We start from the raw sequence: 17,023 nt of genomic DNA on the forward strand, positions 1-17,023 counted from the left end.
CTGTAGTGTAGAGGAGGCGGATTCCCCCCGGGTGGCCGGCAGGTGGTAACAGAGCACAGTAGTAGCTGTAGTGTGAAGGAGGCACGGTTCCTCCTGGTGGCCGCCAAATGGCAGCAGAGCACATAGTAGCTGTAGTGTAGAGGAGGCGGAGTCCCCCCGGGTGGCCGCCAGGTGGTAACAGAGCACAGTAGTAGCTGTAGTGTGAAGGTAGCGCAGTTCCACCTGGTGGCCGCCAGATGGCAGCAGAGCACAGTAGTAGCAGTGGTATGTGTAGTGTAGAGAAGGCACAGTCCCCCCCGCCCGGGTGGCTGCCAGCTAGTAGCACAGCACAGTAGTAGCTGTAGTGTGAAGGAGGCGTGGTTCCTCCTGGTGGCCGCCAAATGGCAGCAGAGCACAGTAGTAGCTGTAGTGTAGAGGAGGCGGAGTCCCCCCAGGTGGCCGGCAGGTGGTAACAGAGCACAGTAGTAGCTGTAGTAGGAAGGAGGCGCGGTTCCTCCTGGTGGCCGCCAAATGGCAGCAGAGCACAGTAGTAGCTGTAGTGTAGAGGAGGCAGAGTCCCCCCGGGTGGCCGCCAGGTGGTAACAGAGCACAGTAGTAGCTGCAGTGTGGAGGAGGCGCAGTTCCTCCTGGTGGCCGCCAGATGGCAGCAGAGCACAGTAGTAGCAGTGGTATGTGTAGTGGTATGTGTAGTGTAGAGGAGGCACAGTCCCCCCCGCCCGGGTGGCTGCCAGCTAGTAGCACAGCACAGTAGTAGCTGTAGTGTGAAGGAGGCGTGGTTCCTCCTGGTGGCCGCCAAATGGCAGCAGAGCACAGTAGTAGCTGTAGTGTAGAGGAGGCGGAGTCCCCCCGGGTGGCCGGCAGGTGGTAACAGAGCACAGTAGTAGCTGTAGTGTGAAGGAGGCGCAGTTCCTCCTGGTGGCCGCCAGATGGCAGCAGAGCACAGTAGTAGCAGTGGTAAGTGTAGTGTGAAGGAGGCGCGGTTCCTCCTGGTGGCCGCCAAATGGCAGCAGAGCACAGTAGTAGCTGTAGTGTAGAGGAGGCGGAGTCCCCCCGGGTGGCCGGCAGATGGTAACAGAGCACAGTAGTAGCTGCAGTGTGGAGGAGGCGCAGTTCCTCCTGGTAATCGCCAGATGGCAGCAGAGCACAGTAGTAGCAGTGGTAGGTGTAGTGTAAAGGAGGCGCTGTTCCTCCTGGTTGCCGCCAAATGGCAGCAGAGCACAGTAGTAGCTGTAGTGTCCTCCTGGTGGCAGCAGAGCACAGTAGTAGCAGCAGTGTAAAGGAGGCGCAGTTCCACAGGGTGTCCGCCAGATAACAGCAGAGCGCAGTAGTGTAGAGGAGGCGCAGTTCCACTTGGTGACCGCCAGATGGCAGCAGAACACAAGTAGTAGTGGTAGGTGTAGTGTAGAGGAGGCACAGTCCCCCCGGGTGGCCGCCAGATGACAGCAGAACACAGAAGTAGCAGTGGTAGGTGTAGTGTAGTGGAGGCGCAGTCCCCCTGGGTGGCTGCCAAGTGGCAGCAGAGCACAGTGGTAGCAGTAGTGTAGAGGAGGCGCAGTCCCCCCGGGTGGCCGCCAGGTGGCAGCAGAGCACAGTGGTAGCTGTAGTGCGGAGGAGGCGCAGTTCCTCCTCGTGGCCGCCAGGTGGCAGCAGAGCACAGTAGTAGCTGTAGTATGAAAGAGGCGCAGTTCCCCCTGGTGGCCGCAGAGCACAGTAGTAGCAGTGGTAGGTGTAGTGTGTTGGAGGCGCAGTTCCCCCAGGTGGCCGCCAAGTGGCAGCAGAGCACAGTAGTAGCAGTAATAGGTTTAGTGTGGAGGAGGCGCAGTTCCTCCTGCTGGCCGCCAGGTGGCTGCAGAGGACAGTAGTAGCAGTGGTAGGTGTAGTGTAGAGGAGGCGCAGTTCTCCCTGGTGGCCGCCAGGTGGCAGCAGAGCACAGTAGTAGCAGTGGTAGGTGTAGTGTGGAGGAGGCGCAATTCCTCCTGGTGGCCGCCAGGTCGCAGCAGAGCACAGTAGCAGCAGTGGTAGGTGTAGTGTAAAAGAGGCGCAGTTCCCCCGGGTGGCCGCCAGGTGACAGCAGAGCACAGTAGTAGCAGTGGTAGAGGTAGTGTGGAGGAGGCGCAGTTCCCCCGGGTGGCCGCCAGGTGGCAGCAGAGCTCTCGGCACGGAGGAGGCGGAATCTCAGTCGGGGAAAGTTTGGTAGTTGGAGCAGCTGCCGGGAGTGATCGGGACGGATCGGGGGATCTCTCGCAGCATAGACCGGAGCGGAGCGCAGTGTCAGGTACGGGGGTGTCTGTACGTTACAGTCTATGGGAAGCACTGAGAGCAGCGCCGCCCCTCGGGGAGCAGAGGGGGGTCCGGGGGACACGTCTGCACTCCGCTGCCTCTCTGTGTGTGCTGTATACTGTCTACCTGTGTGCCTGTGCTGTGTATATACTGTACACCCTGTATACTGTCACACTATGTATGTACAGTGCTCTATACCCTGTGCTGTGTATACTATATATCCACATACCTGCTGTATGTATACCCCGTGCTGTGTGTATACTGTCTACCCATATGCCTGTGCTGAGCATATACTGTCACCATATATACAGTGCTCTGCGATGCTGTATCCCCCTGTTCTCTGTATACCCTGTACTGTCTATATATACTTTATACTATCAATATGCCTGTACTGTACTCTATATACTGTCACACCGATATATATATATATATATATATATATATATATATATATATATATATATATATATATATACACAGCACTCTATACCCTGTGCTGTGTATATATACTGTATACCCACATGCTGCCTGTACTGTGTACCCTGTACTGAGTATATACTATATACCCTGTATTCTGTCAAACTTTGTATATACAGTTCTATACCTTCTGCAGTGTATACTATATACGTAACCTATATACCATGTGCTGTGAATCTACATACCTGCTGTGTATGCTGTGACACTGTATACACAGTGCTGTATGCCCTGTACTGTGTATATCTGTATACCCTGTGTGGTGATCTTGATCCTGTATGCCCTGTGTATATATACTGTATATCTATATATGGTGTATTGTCACGCTATATGCCTGGTGTACTGTATACCTGTGTTCTGTGTGTGTGTATGTATGCATGTCACTCTATATGCCTGGTGTACTGTATACCTGTGTGTGTGTGTGTGTGTGTGTGTGTGTGTGTGTATGTCACTCTATATGCCTGGTGTACTGTATACCTGTGTGTGTGTCTGTCTGTCTGTCTGTCTATATGCGTGGTGTACTGTATACCTGTGTTGTTTGTGTGTGTGTGTGTGTGTGTGTGTGTGTATGCATGTCACTCTATATGCCTGGTGTACTGTACACCTGTGGCGTGTGTCACTCTGTATGCCTGGTGTACTGTATACCTGTGTGTGTGTGTGTGTGTGTGTGTGTGTGTGTGTGTGTGTGTGTGTGTATGTCACTCTATATGCCTGGTGTACTGTATACCTGTGTGTGTGTGTCTGTCTGTCTGTCAGTCTATATGCGTGGTGTACTGTATACCTGTGTTGTTTGTGTGTGTGTGTGTGTGTGTGTGTGTGTGTATGCATGTCACTCTATATGCCTGGTGTACTGTACACCTGTGGCGTGTGTCACTCTGTATGCCTGGTGTACTGTATACCTGTGTGTGTGTGTGTGTGTGTGTGTGTGTGTGTATGTGTATGTATGCATGCATGCGTATGCATGTCACTCTATATGCGTGGTGTACTGTATACCTGTGTTTTGTGTGTGTGTGTGTGTGTGTGTGTGTGTATGCATGTCACTCTATATGCCTGGTGTACTGTACACCTGTGGCGTGTGTGCCACTCTGTATGCCTGGTGTACTGTATACCTGTGTGTGTGTGTGTGTGTGTGTGTGTGTGTGTGTGTGTGTGTGTGTGTGTGTGTGTGTGTCTGTCTGTCTGTCTGTCAGTCTATATGCGTGGTGTACTGTATACCTGTGTTGTGTGTGTGTGTGTGTGTGTGTGTGTGTGTGTGTGTATGCATGTCACTCTATATGCCTGGTGTACTGTACACCTGTGGCGTGTGTGTCACTCTTTATGCCTGGTGTACTGTATACCTGTGTGTGTGTGTGTGTGTGTGTGTGTGTGTGTGTGTGTGTGTGTGTGTGTGTATGTATGTATGCATGCATGCGTATGCATGTCACTCTATATGCGTGGTGTACTGTATACCTGTGTTTTGTGTGTGTGTATGTGTGTGTGTGTGTGTGTATATATGTGTATGCATGTCACTCTATATGCCTGGTGTACTGTGTGCGTGCGTGCGTGTGTGTGTGTGTCTGTCAGTTATATATATATATATATTGTATTTATAAAGCACCAACATATTACGCAGTTATATTATACTCTAACATTGTGTATACTGTATAACCACAGACCTGCTGTATGCATACTGAATACCATGTGGTGTGTCTGTATTCTGTATCCTCACATACCTGCTCTGTATATCCTGCATACTTTGTACTGAGTATGCTGTGACACTGATGGTGGAATTAGGAAGAAGATTGGTAAAGATTGGAGTCTGATAGTCTATGTTGAGGCACAATCTGTGATGAGTGGGTTAGCAGTGTTGTGGGGTGTCCCTGCCATGCAACTACCAGACGTGATGCAAAGACAGGAGACCGGTGATTGGTGGGTGTTGGACACACGTGGCTTACTGATGCCCGTCTAGGCTGTGTTACCTTATACAGCGCTGCTCGTTCTGCTCCGGTCTATATACGTTTATCAGGGTTATTACACACCGACAGCGATTTTTCACCACATTTCCGATCACTCGCGTTTTGAATAGTGGCCGGGTAATATATTCCTATGGGGTTAGTAAGATTCACAGAAGTGCTGCAGGTAGCGTTTCTGAAGCGATTGCGGTTACGTAAAAAGTTTAGGAAGGCAAAAGCGCTGTACAAATCACTATGAAATGCTAAAAAGCTCTATAATTGCTGGTGCTTTCTGGTGTGAAACAGGGATAATTCTGGCAGCATAGACCTCACCCGCACCCGGTTCTTTCGCTCCGACCCCCGGCCATCCTGACACCAGTGGGGGTCTCTCTTATCACCCTGATTATCCGACCCTGGAAATGCCAGCAGTCCTGCTCCCCGCCTGCCCATGTGATGTGTACACAGGGCAACTTTCCCATATCCTGCTAGGAGCGAGAGAGACAGACATCGGACAATACTTTCATCACACCTGCAGGGTCGGCTCCTGAATTCTTTTTTCTACTGAGGGTGCTATGCAAGTGCTGGAAACAGTGCTGGGGTAGCTGCTGACCTGAGGCAAAAAATAGGCATGTCCATGCACTGGAAAGTGGGCGTGGTAATGATGGGTTATGGGCAGGGCTAAATTTACATGAATTTAGCAGCTGTGTAATTCACAGACAGTGGACATGAACAGCACTATGCAGCCACCCCCGGCCCTAGTATATGTAGCCAGATGTCCCATAAGTGTATACCCCTTCCCTAGGATTGGTGACTAAATGTGCCGCCAGGATAGGTAGCCAGGCATAGGTACCCCCAGTATAGGTAGCCAGGCATAGGCGTCCCCAGTATAGGTAGCAAGGCATAGGCGTCCCCAGTATAGGTAGCCAGGCATAGGCGTCCCCAGTATAGGTAGCCAGGTATAGGTTCCCCCAGTATAGGTAGCCGGTTATAGGTACCCCCAGTATAGGTAGCCAGGCATAGCTACCCCCAGTATAGGTAGCCAGGCATAGGTACCCCCAGTATAGGTAGCCAGGCATAGGTACCCCCAGTATAGGTAGCCAGGCATAGGTACCCCCAGTATAGGTAGCCAGGCATAGGTACCCCCAGTATAGGTAGCCAGGCATAGGTACCCCCAGTATAGGTAGCCAGGCATAGGTACCCCCAGTATAGGTAGCCAGGCATAGGTACCCCCAGTATAGGTAGCCAGGCATAGGTACCCCCAGTATAGGTAGTCAGGCATAGGCGTCCCCAGTATAGGTAGCCAGGCATAGGCGTCCCCAGTATAGGTAGCCAGGCATAGGTGCCCCCAGTATAGGTAGCCAGGCATAGGTGCCCCCAGTATAGGTAGCCAGGCATAGGTGCCCCCAGTATAGGTAGCCAGGCATAGGTGCCCCCAGTATAGGTAGCCAGGCATAGGTGCCCCCAGTATAGGTAGCCAGGCATAGGTGCCCCCAGTATAGGTAGCCAGGCATAGGTGCCCCCAGTATAGGTAGCCAGGCATAGGCGCCCCCAGTATAGGTAGCCAGGCATAGGCGCCCCCAGTATAGGTAGCCAGGCATAGGCGCCCCCAGTATAGGTAGCCAGGCATAGGCGTCCCCAGTATAGGTAGCCAGGCATAGGCGTCCCCAGTATAGGTAGCCAGGCATAGGCGTCCCCAGTATAGGTAGCCAGGCATAGGCGTCCCCAGTATAGGTAGCCAGGCATAGGCGTCCCCAGTATAGGTAGCCAGGCATAGGCGTCCCCAGTATAGGTAGCCAGGCATAGGCGTCCCCAGTATAGGTAGCCAGGCATAGGCGCCCCCAGTATAGGTAGCCAGGCATAGGCGCCCCCAGTATAGGTAGCCAGGCATAGGCGTCCCCAGTATAGGTAGCCAGGCATAGGCGTCCCCAGTATAGGTAGCCAGGCATAGGCGTCCCCAGTATAGGTAGCCAGGCATAGGCGTCCCCAGTATAGGTAGCCAGGCATAGGCGTCCCCAGTATAGGTAGCCAGGCATAGGCGTCCCCAGTATAGGTAGCCAGGCATAGGCGTCCCCAGTATAGGTAGCCAGGCATAGGCGTCCCCAGTATAGGTAGCCAGGCATAGGCGCCCCCAGTATAGGTAGCCAGGCATAGGCGCCCCCAGTATAGGTAGCCAGGCATAGGCGCCCCCAGTATAGGTAGCCAGGCATAGGCGCCCCCAGTATAGGTAGCCAGGCATAGGCGCCCCCAGTATAGGTAGCCAGGCATAGGCGCCCCCAGTATAGGTAGCCAGGCATAGGCGCCCCCAGTATAGGTAGCCAGGCATAGGCGCCCCCAGTATAGGTAGCCAGGCATAGGCGCCCCCAGTATAGGTAGCCAGGCATAGGCGCCCCCAGTATAGGTAGCCAGGCTTAGGCGCCCCCAGTATAGGTAGCCAGGCTTAGGCGCCCCCAGTATAGGTAGCCAGGCTTAGGCGCCCCCAGTATAGGTAGCCAGGCTTAGGCGCCCCCAGTATAGGTAGCCAGGCATAGGCGCCCCCAGTATAGGTAGCCAGGCATAGGCGCCCCCAGTATAGGTAGCCAGGCATAGGCGCCCCCAGTATAGGTAGCCAGGCATAGGCGCCCCCAGTATAGGTAGCCAGGCATAGGCGCCCCCAGTATAGGTAGCCAGGCATAGGCGCCCCCAGTATAGGTAGCCAGGCATAGGCGCCCCCAGTATAGGTAGCCAGGCATAGGCGCCCCCAGTATAGGTAGCCAGGCATAGGCGCCCCCAGTATAGGTAGCCAGGCATAGGCGCCCCCAGTATAGGTAGCCAGGCATAGGCGCCCCCAGTATAGGTAGCCAGGCATAGGCGCCCCCAGTATAGGTAGCCAGGCATAGGCGCCCCCAGTATAGGTAGCCAGGCATAGGCGCCCCCAGTATAGGTAGCCAGGCATAGGCGCCCCCAGTATAGGTAGCCAGGCATAGGCGCCCCCAGTATAGGTAGCCAGGCATAGGCGCCCCCAGTATAGGTAGCCAGGCATAGGCGCCCCCAGTATAGGTAGCCAGGCATAGGCGCCCCCAGTATAGGTAGCCAGGCATAGGCGCCCCCAGTATAGGTAGCCAGGCATAGGCGCCCCCAGTATAGGTAGCCAGGCATAGGCGCCCCCAGTATAGGTAGCCAGGCATAGGCGCCCCCAGTATAGGTAGCCAGGCATAGGCGCCCCCAGTATAGGTAGCCAGGCATAGGCGTCCCCAGAATAGGTAACCAGGCTTAGGTGCCCCCAGTATAGGTAGCACAGTGGCGGGTGGAAGTGCAGTGCTATAAGGGTGCTAATGAAAATTTTGGAGGTGCTACTGCACCAGAAAGACCCCCCCCCCGAGGTACAGAGGTTATCTGTAGAGGTGACCACCTCCAGATCGCGGAGGTTCATCCCTCCTCGCTCACTGCGCTATCCTTGGATGTATAGAGACGGCCAGTGACATGCTAATAAACCCAACTTGCATGCAACTTTATGTTCTATACGGAACTAGGCCATTCAAAACCAACAGGAAGTGTTGGCTCACTTTCAAACTGCATACAATTTGCATTATATCTGCATGCAAGCTTCTCACTGACCGCTGCTGCCCGTTACTGAGTGTAAGGCTTGCACAGTGGAGTGTGCGCTCCGATGGCCCGCTGTGGTCCGGCTGTAGCGTGGGGCGGATGCATTACCCCCCTCCCCCGTAGGCTATATGGGGAACGCATCCGACTATCGGTGACTATTGCAGACGGCGCAGAAGTGCGGCCCGCTTACCGCAATGGATGCAACAGATCTGCAGGCTGACAAGTGTGTAGTTATAAAACAGGAGCCGTTCTCTGTCAGTTTTCCAATGCAGTAAAATGGACAAAAAGTCTGTTTTTGCCTCAAGTGGAGAAATAGGCTAAGTGACGCTGCAGCCGGTACCACTTCCGTAGGACACCGGCCTGTGCATGACGTTACTGGTCACATGTGAGAGGAGCTCCATTCTTGGCTCTTCATACACCTTTGGCACTGTATTTATCCCGAGGAAGAGGTTGCTGACCCACGAAATGCGTTGCCTGTGCTTATTAAAATTTATATTAATATTAACTTGTCATTATTGAGGTAAACCACCTCTACTTTCTATTTTTAAAGTGTACCCGAGGTGACATGATGAGATAAACATGTGTGTGTACAGTGCAAAACCTATTAAAAACCAGGCTGTTTTACTTGTTTTATTTTGCTGCCTGAAAGAGTTAATTTTTAAGGCATGGAAGTGACAGCTTCTGTCTTGTCGGTACCCCGTTGGGAATATAGTAAACATCACTGATAAGCAAATTACAGTCATAAAATTTTTTCTGGCAGAATACATTTTTCTACATATTTCTGAGAGCAGAGAGAGAGAGGGTCAATATAGTTCATGTATTTTCATTTAGGAACACTTAATAGACTGCAACTGAGCAGAGACAACAAAACATTCAATCTACTTTCTAAATGTTAAAATATAAAATAAGGTCCTGAAATGCCTAAAAAAGTCATTTTTTAAGGAGTAGGAGGATAAATACAATGGTGGGAGCCATCGGCGGCGCATAGTACGGATTCCTCGCCATGCCTCGCGACTCTGTCCGCAAGCACCATCCCCCAGGCATAGTAAACACACTGCGGTCCCGGAGCTGCCTGGCTTCATAAAACTCTGTTTATTTTAATAACACGACAAGATTCCAGAAAGTTAAATCAACTTTACAAAACACGCTAATGGCAGCTTCACACTCGCACGGTCCGCCAGGTACAGTTCCCGGCCTGTTCCTCTTCATGAGACGATCTTTTGTAAACCGAATGGAGGCTGTCTACGGCAGTCAACGGGTTACAGCTAGGCGGCCAGTAACCATTGGAGACCAGCGGTTAGGATTGCGTACCAGGTGACGCTGTGACTTTACGGTGAGGTCCGCTCTTCTTGCCACTTGATGTCTGGAGTTGCGGCACAGAGGGGCAGGGCGGGACCACTTGGGAAAGTCTAACGCTCCTGTGGTTGCCAATCAGACTGACCAGAGGATCCAGTTCAAACTCTTAACCCTAACCTACAAAGTTCTCCGCAATCCCTCCTCCCCCGTACATCTGCTCACTAGTTTCCAGATACCAACCCAACCGCAATCTCATTTCTGCACATGACCTTCTTTTGTCCTCTTCTAGAATCACCTGCTCGCATTCATGTATACAAGAATTCTCCCGTTCCTCACTCCTCCTCTGGAATGCTCTACCATAGCACATCTGTCACTCTCCAACCTTTGATATCTTTAAACACTCCCTCAAAACTCACGTTTTCCGACAAGCTTACACGCTACCTTAAGCCATCCCCCCTTCGACTTCTGGTCAAGTTGTACTACTAATAGATAACCTAAAACGCACTGCCTCTAGGTATGAATACTGTGCATTACCACCCCCACCCCCCATTCCTTTAGATTGTAAGCTTGCAAGATCAGGGCTCTCTCTCTCCCTTTTGTGTCTGGGAATTTGTTACATATTTTATTCATGTTACTTTTGTCTCTGCGATTACCAATTCTGTATTTTGTACCAATTCTGTATATTGGTGCACTCCATTGCCTGTATACTGTATTATGTACCCCATGTGTACCCCTTACTTTGTACGGTGCAATGGAATATGTTGGCGCTTTATACATCCAGTAATAATAATAATCAGGTAGACTGCGAAGCTGGGGGTAGTTGGCCAGGCCGAGGTCACTAGCCGGTTGGGCAGTCAGGCGAGCAGGATGCAGCAACACATTAGGTAGTTGTTCAGGCAAACTCAGTAAGAGTAGGTTCACACTAGAGGCTTAATTCACTAAACTGTGCTAATTCATAGCACGGCCATTTTGCGCGCGGAATCACAAATTTTATCGCGCAATTGTGCTTCAGCAATTGAGCGCGAAAACGCTATCACGGCCGCGCTATGAGCTAATAGTATCTGTGGCTCTGTTTTTAAAACGTGATGACAACCGGAGCCACGGATCGCAATGTTAAGAATGGCAGTCTTGAACCAAACGAAAAACAGATCCATCTGCGATTGCAGGGACCCGTTTTTTTAAAACCTGAATGGACGGTCCGGATCTGCTGTATTTTCCCTCAACGCATCTGTATCCTGATACACGGAGGGGTGGTGGCAGGCAATAGGAAAACGGATCCCCCTCTACACAGGCAGATTTGGACACAGAAATGGATCAGTTTCTGTGTCACAACCTGTGGGGGGGAGAGGGGGCCGCCATGCTGGAGGGGTATAGCAGCCAGGACGGGGGAGCAGCGGTCGGCGGGGAGGGGGGGTCCTTCCTTATATTGGTCCCCCATCCCTGCTCCCCTTCCAGCTACTTCCGCAAAATTGGTTAAAATGTAAAGTATGTGGCGAGCAGGGAGCTTATCTTCTCTCTACTTCCTCAGCTCGCAGCGTCACTTCCTGCAATGCCGCCCTCCGAAGTATAGAGGGCGGCATTGCAAGCAGTGACGCGGCGAGCGGAGGAAGTAGAGAGAAGATAAGCTTACCCGCTCACCGCATACTTCATATTTTAACCAATTTTGCGCAAGTAGCTGGAGGGAAGCGAGGACAGGGGACCCAGGTGAGGGAGCAGGGGGTGACCCTCCCCGCCGACCGCTGCCCAACCCTGTCCTGGCAGTTGCCCCCTCCAGCATGGCGGCCTTCTCCCCACCCACATGCTGTGACACAGAAACGGATCCGATCTGCAATGGACCAGTGTGGACCTAGCCTTTACAGGTCAGGCAGTCAGTCAGAGGTCAGGCACACCAGCTAGCTGCAGCACCTGAGCACTGAGTGGGGGTCCCCCTGTGGTTATGAGGGAGCTTTTGACAATGAAACCTGAAGACAAACAAATTCTCGCGCATATTAGCGGCACCCCACAATGCCCTCTTGCACTACATCCTACGCAATGGTGCAACCTCTCAAACATGAGTCCACGCTTAGTGCCTGAACCCACATGGCCTTCCTAGCCTGGAGTGGTGGGTAACCCCGATGCTGACATTAGCTGCTCAACACATTCCAAGGAGAAATCGCAGTTAATCATTTGCAAAAGTAATTACTCTTGTTTTTATTTTAGAAGTTTACTTCCTGGTTGTTCCTTTTAGAATGCCGCACATGCGTCTTCCTTCCAGTCACTTTCTCTGCTCGAGTTTCCTGGCTGACCTTGTGTCCTCTGTTCCTGACGCGCACCTGGCCTGGCCTCTCCTCCAAGCTGGGAGATGCTCACCTGATTTCCGGCCCTCTCCTCCCTGCTGGGGGACCATCATCTGATCCCCAGCACTCTCCTCCCTGCTGGGGTCCATCATCTGATCCCCAGCACTCTCCTCCCTGCTGGGGGACCATCATCTGATCCCCAGCACTCTCCTCCCTGCTGGGGTCCATCATCTGATCCCTGGCCCTCTCCTCCCTGCTAGGGGACCATCATCTGATCCCTGGCCCTCTCCTCCCTGCTAGGGGACCATCATCTGATCCCTGGCACTCTCCTCCCTGCTGGGGTCCATCATCTGATCCCTGGCCCTCTCCTCCCTGCTAGGGGACCATCATCTGATCCCTGGCCCTCTCCTCCCTGCTAGGGGACCATCATCTGATCCCTGGCACTCTCCTCCCTGCTGGGGTCCATCATCTGATCCCTGGCCCTCTCCCTTCTCACCTGATCTTTGGCTCTCTCCTCTGTGCACTGTGGCTATGCTGGGTCTAGTTACACAGGTGCAGCTGGATTCAGTCTAAGCTGTTCAGTCCAGCGAAATCTCACTCCTCTCTTGTTTTCCTGAGCGGTGACTGAGCTGAGTGAGAGATTAGAAGTCACAGCTCCCAGATCTTCTCTGCTGGTTTTTAGTTGGACCTTCAATACCATCAAGTCTGCTTGAAGTTCACTTAATTTTTGCCCAGATCATGTAGACTTACAATGTACTGGGGCAAAAACGGAAAACAAACAAATTACACTTTTTAAAAACACTTGGCAAAGACCCAACTGTCCACATAATGGTTTGCTCACACACGGGCAACTTCTCTCACACGATGGGCCACCAGGATAGTGAAGTGCGCTGTTGCTATGGTTGGGAGGGATGATGCACTCATGATAGAGGTGGGAGGGGGAGTGTAACACCTTTGCGATCTATTACAAAATCATAAAATCCCCTCAGTCACACATCCCAACACAAATATTAAACTCTGCAGCTAGGACTCACAGGACGAGGGTACAATTCTTCCTGGCTTTCCTAGTACCCCCTGCCTGGTTAAGTAGTCATCCATCTCAGCTCATCTCAGATTAAGGTTGACAACGTTCCATATAAGTTCCCCTTTTCAGGCACTGTGTCTCTGTTGGCCTTAGTTTAAGGGGAATTATTCACACCTTGCTGAAGAGCAACTGATCTTATCTGATGATTCCCTCTAAACAAGAATTAATAATTTCCATATTTTCTGTATATTTTATGGGTTAGGAGGCTCCGAGGTCCCACCACCCCTTTGCAAAGGTTGTTGGGCTCAGCCAAACACCTGTCCTGGGAGAACAATATCCAGCTACCTGGATCTCTCACCAGTGCACTGGGAAGGATTGGGGACCTCCTTGGCCGAGAGCTATTCAGCAATGTATTAGAAGGCTCGTACTGTAAGAAAAGTCTGCTCAACACAAAAACATCTGCTTTTTTGTGACCTATTTAGGATGGAGGCAGGAGGGTTGTGGAAGCAGCAACTAAATCTTGAGAAGGCCAAAGGGATAATTATATTTCCCGCCACTTCATACCACAGTACTTCCTCCACGCGTAAATAAAAAAAGGCGCCTGGATATTTGGGTGCCCAGAAAAGCCGATAGTAGAATATCTGTAATTTTACAGATATTCTACTATTAAAACGGAAAAAAATAGTAAATTATTAAACCTAAATTATTAATCTTCACCACCACCCACCTCCCAAGGCTAACCTTAACCGCCTCCATAAAAAAAATACGCAAAACGGTAATTCTCCGGCGCTGCCATATGAGTCTATTGAATTAAAGAGTAAAAATGTATTTTACTGATAACGCAATGAGCCCCTAAGGCGGCTCCCAAACTTCCCCCACTAGCGGACGCCCAAATTTCCTGCTTCCCCCTCTACCTCATTCCGCAGCTCTCCTATTCTAATATCTCTCTTTTCATTGGCATCCTCATTCAGAAAGCTTGTCATGTCACATCACTTAAAACATCTCTGGATCCCATAGCCATGCCCCAGCTACCGCCCTGTGTCACTTCTCCCCTTCTCCTCCACTTCCATGGAACACCATGTCCATGCAGAATTAACTAATTACTTTTCCTTTAGCTCAGCGCTCGATCATCACCAGTGGTGCTCCAATCCCTCCCCGGAAACCGCCCTAACCAAAGTGGCTAATGGCTTCCTAACAGCCAAATCCAAAGGCCATTACCCCATTCTCATCCTCCTTCAGCTGTCCTCTGCATCTGACACTGCTGTCCATGATCTGCTCCTCCAGACACTGTCATGTTTAGGTGTTAAGGGACTCCCTGTCTTCTGCATATCTTCCTATCTCACTGGAAAGTGGTCCATGGTCTCTTATTGGAGGCGCATCTCTTCTCCACGTCCGGTGGGTCTCTGAAAAGCCGTGTTTTGCTCTGTACTATGGAGTCATAACTTTTTGGCAGTATCTTGGACTCTTTGATGAGAAACTTTTTTGTTTGTTTGTTTGCACTTTATGGGATTTTATGAAAACTTAAAGTGAACCTAAAGTGAGGACACTCAATTTGGTTTTAAATACATTAAGTATATACAAGTAGATGGAGCGCTCTGAGTACCATAGAGCATTTGTGGTCCTTGGCCCATCCCATTGTTCCAGCGATATCCCCCGTTTGAAGTTATTTTTACCAGCTAGGTCGAATACCTCTTCAACAATCCTTCTCGAGTACTCTCGTCCCCGAGTGCTTCCTAAGACAAGCGCATCCACAGTGTGCACATGTGCAGTACAGATGTGCCCGTCTTTCAAATCACTCGTGGATGCGAGTACTTCTGAAACCTTCTGATGAGCCCCAAAGACACAGCCAGTCGCAGAACTTCAGCAGGGGACATCACTTCGCATCGAAGACTTGGAAAGCTCTATGAGATCCAGATCTTTTCCTCTACAAACTACTGACTACTGTATGTATCTGACCTGAAATGGCTTTTGTAACTTAAAGGGTTACTAAAGTCCAAAAATACAATAAAATCATTTAACTTACCTGGGGCTTCTTGCAACCCCCTGGAGTCATCCTGTGCCCACGCTGTCCTTCCTCGACCCCCCCACAAAGCTGGCTGGGTGTTCACACCCCCATTGCCAGGAGCATTCTGCGCATGTGCAGTGGGGATTTTCATGTACTGCACATGCGCACAATGCTCCCAGCAACAGGGACACGGTAAGAAGGTGCCTAGCCCGCCAGCTTTGTGGAGGTCACTGCTGCTGGCTGGAGGGTCTCGGACGGCACGGGCACAGGAGGATGGATGGATTTTTGCCTTTATATTTCCTTTAAGGTTTGCTTTAATATAGTAATGATTCATTGTTCTATGGTGCTGGTAGAGTGGAGAAGTCTTGATATTGTGGAGCTGACGGTACTCGAAGTTGTGGCCTCGGCAAGTCCTTACTGATCCCGGAGTGCGGTCTAACCAGATGGACTGGTTACATTGCCTATATTGACACAGATCATGCCAGTGAACTTCTATGCAGATCCCAAAATGCTGTACAAGATCTTCTCACAACTTTCCCAGCAGCTCATCAGGAGGTGTTCCTTCATGGCTGACCAATCACCTGGCCCTGTGTCAGTCCGTTGATGGATGATTGATTGGCAGCCAGTGGCCTTCATTTGCTGGCATGACCTGAACTTATGAACCTGAACCTGAGTTATTGGAGATTTGCATTGTGGGAGAATTTTCTTACCACCTCCAATGCCTTTCCTTCTCCTGACCATCATTAAGGGGTGGGGGGGGGTCTTGCAAGGAACCATGGAAACTGTCCACACGGTTTATGAAGCAGTTAGTCCCAGCACTGAGGGGGTTTGCTGCTGATTCTAGGTAGGGGTGCTAAGGGAGGTGCTAATTGTTCTGAGTCTGTGCAAATATTATTCAGAAATAGACAGATTGGGAATAAACCAATCACTTGCCCCAGTTGCTGCGTGTTGATTGGTTCATTTCCAAGCTGCTGAAGTTTTCAAAAAATCTGCCTAAATTTTGCACCAACTCGAAATTATCAGCATCTAATTCTGGGAGTGAGCGCTCTATACACTTCGTACTAAAACTGCCATGCCAGATTGTCCGCCATTGATAATGCTGCAGTCGCCGTGGTGACACAGCGGTCAGTGTCAGTTAGGGGCGAGGTTTGGGGAATCTCGCTGCCGAGGATTTTGGGGTGAGTTTTTATTGTTGGGTATGTTGGCTTCTCACTGTAGGCGTTTGGGGAGTGGGGACCTCTGGATTGGGGGATTGCTTTTTTTCTCCAGCAGTTTGGTTTGGTTGGTGGTGAGTTATGTTAGAAGTCGGTCTTAAAGAAAGTAAAGATGTTATTATTTTTCACATTTAATATTAGTTGGTCAGAGAGTATGTCAACCTGAATGATGTTTATGTTGGGGGGCAGTAACTGTCCTGCTTTTGCCTGCATTACGCCGAATGTCGCTGGAGCTAAAAAGGCAATATAATCTCTCTGCTGTGATGTATACACCACCTGCAGCTAGTACAGAATGCTGCCGCAAGACTGTTTACAAGCCAACCCCGCCATTGCCACATTACACCAATCAAAATTGGCATGCAAGCATTCAAATCCCTATACACCACCTAGGCCCTGGATACCGGATGGATTTGTTGCAACTGCATCACACCTTCCACAACCTCAGATCAACAGGATCCAATAACTTGACCACCCCCAGAAGCCAACTGAAAACCTTTGTAACCAGAGCCTTCTGTCATGCTGCCCCTACCCTGTAGAATACCTTGCCAAACTTAATCAAGACAGCTCCAACCCTAGACACGTTTAAATTAAACTGAGAAGCCACCTGTTTAGGGCCTGTTTCCACTACACGCAGATTCTGCATGCAGAAAACTGACTCCAATGAATGTCTATGGGCCTGTTTCCACTGAACGCAATTTTTCTGATGCAGATTTCCCATAGGCATTCATTGGAGTCAGTTTTCTGCATGCAGAATCTGCGTGTAGTGGAAACAGGCCCTTAGTCTGGCATTTATGATCACATAACTGTTTCCCTGTACACATTACCATGTAGTGATCTGAGACTTATGCGCTTTGGGTCTTACGCTGGGTACACACGATACGGTTTTCCGCTCGATAGATAGATCCGATAGATAATTCCCAACATGTCCGATATTCCTTCCG

At 50.7% G+C, this 17,023-nt stretch overlaps 1 protein-coding gene across 1 annotated transcript in view; it reads left to right on the plus strand.

The window, feature by feature from the left end:
- Positions 1–2,155: 2,155 nt before the first annotated feature.
- The window catches only part of CD82 (CD82 molecule), a 110,749-nt gene continuing 95,881 nt past the window's right edge, over positions 2,156–17,023 (plus strand). Inside the window, exon 1 of the mRNA XM_068259674.1 lies at positions 2,156–2,275. The gene's annotated coding sequence lies outside the window, so the exon portion shown is untranslated. The remainder of the gene's footprint in view (positions 2,276–17,023) is intronic.

Source organism: Hyperolius riggenbachi, chromosome 11 (assembly GCF_040937935.1).
Source record: "Hyperolius riggenbachi isolate aHypRig1 chromosome 11, aHypRig1.pri, whole genome shotgun sequence".
NCBI lineage: Eukaryota > Metazoa > Chordata > Amphibia > Anura > Hyperoliidae > Hyperolius > Hyperolius riggenbachi.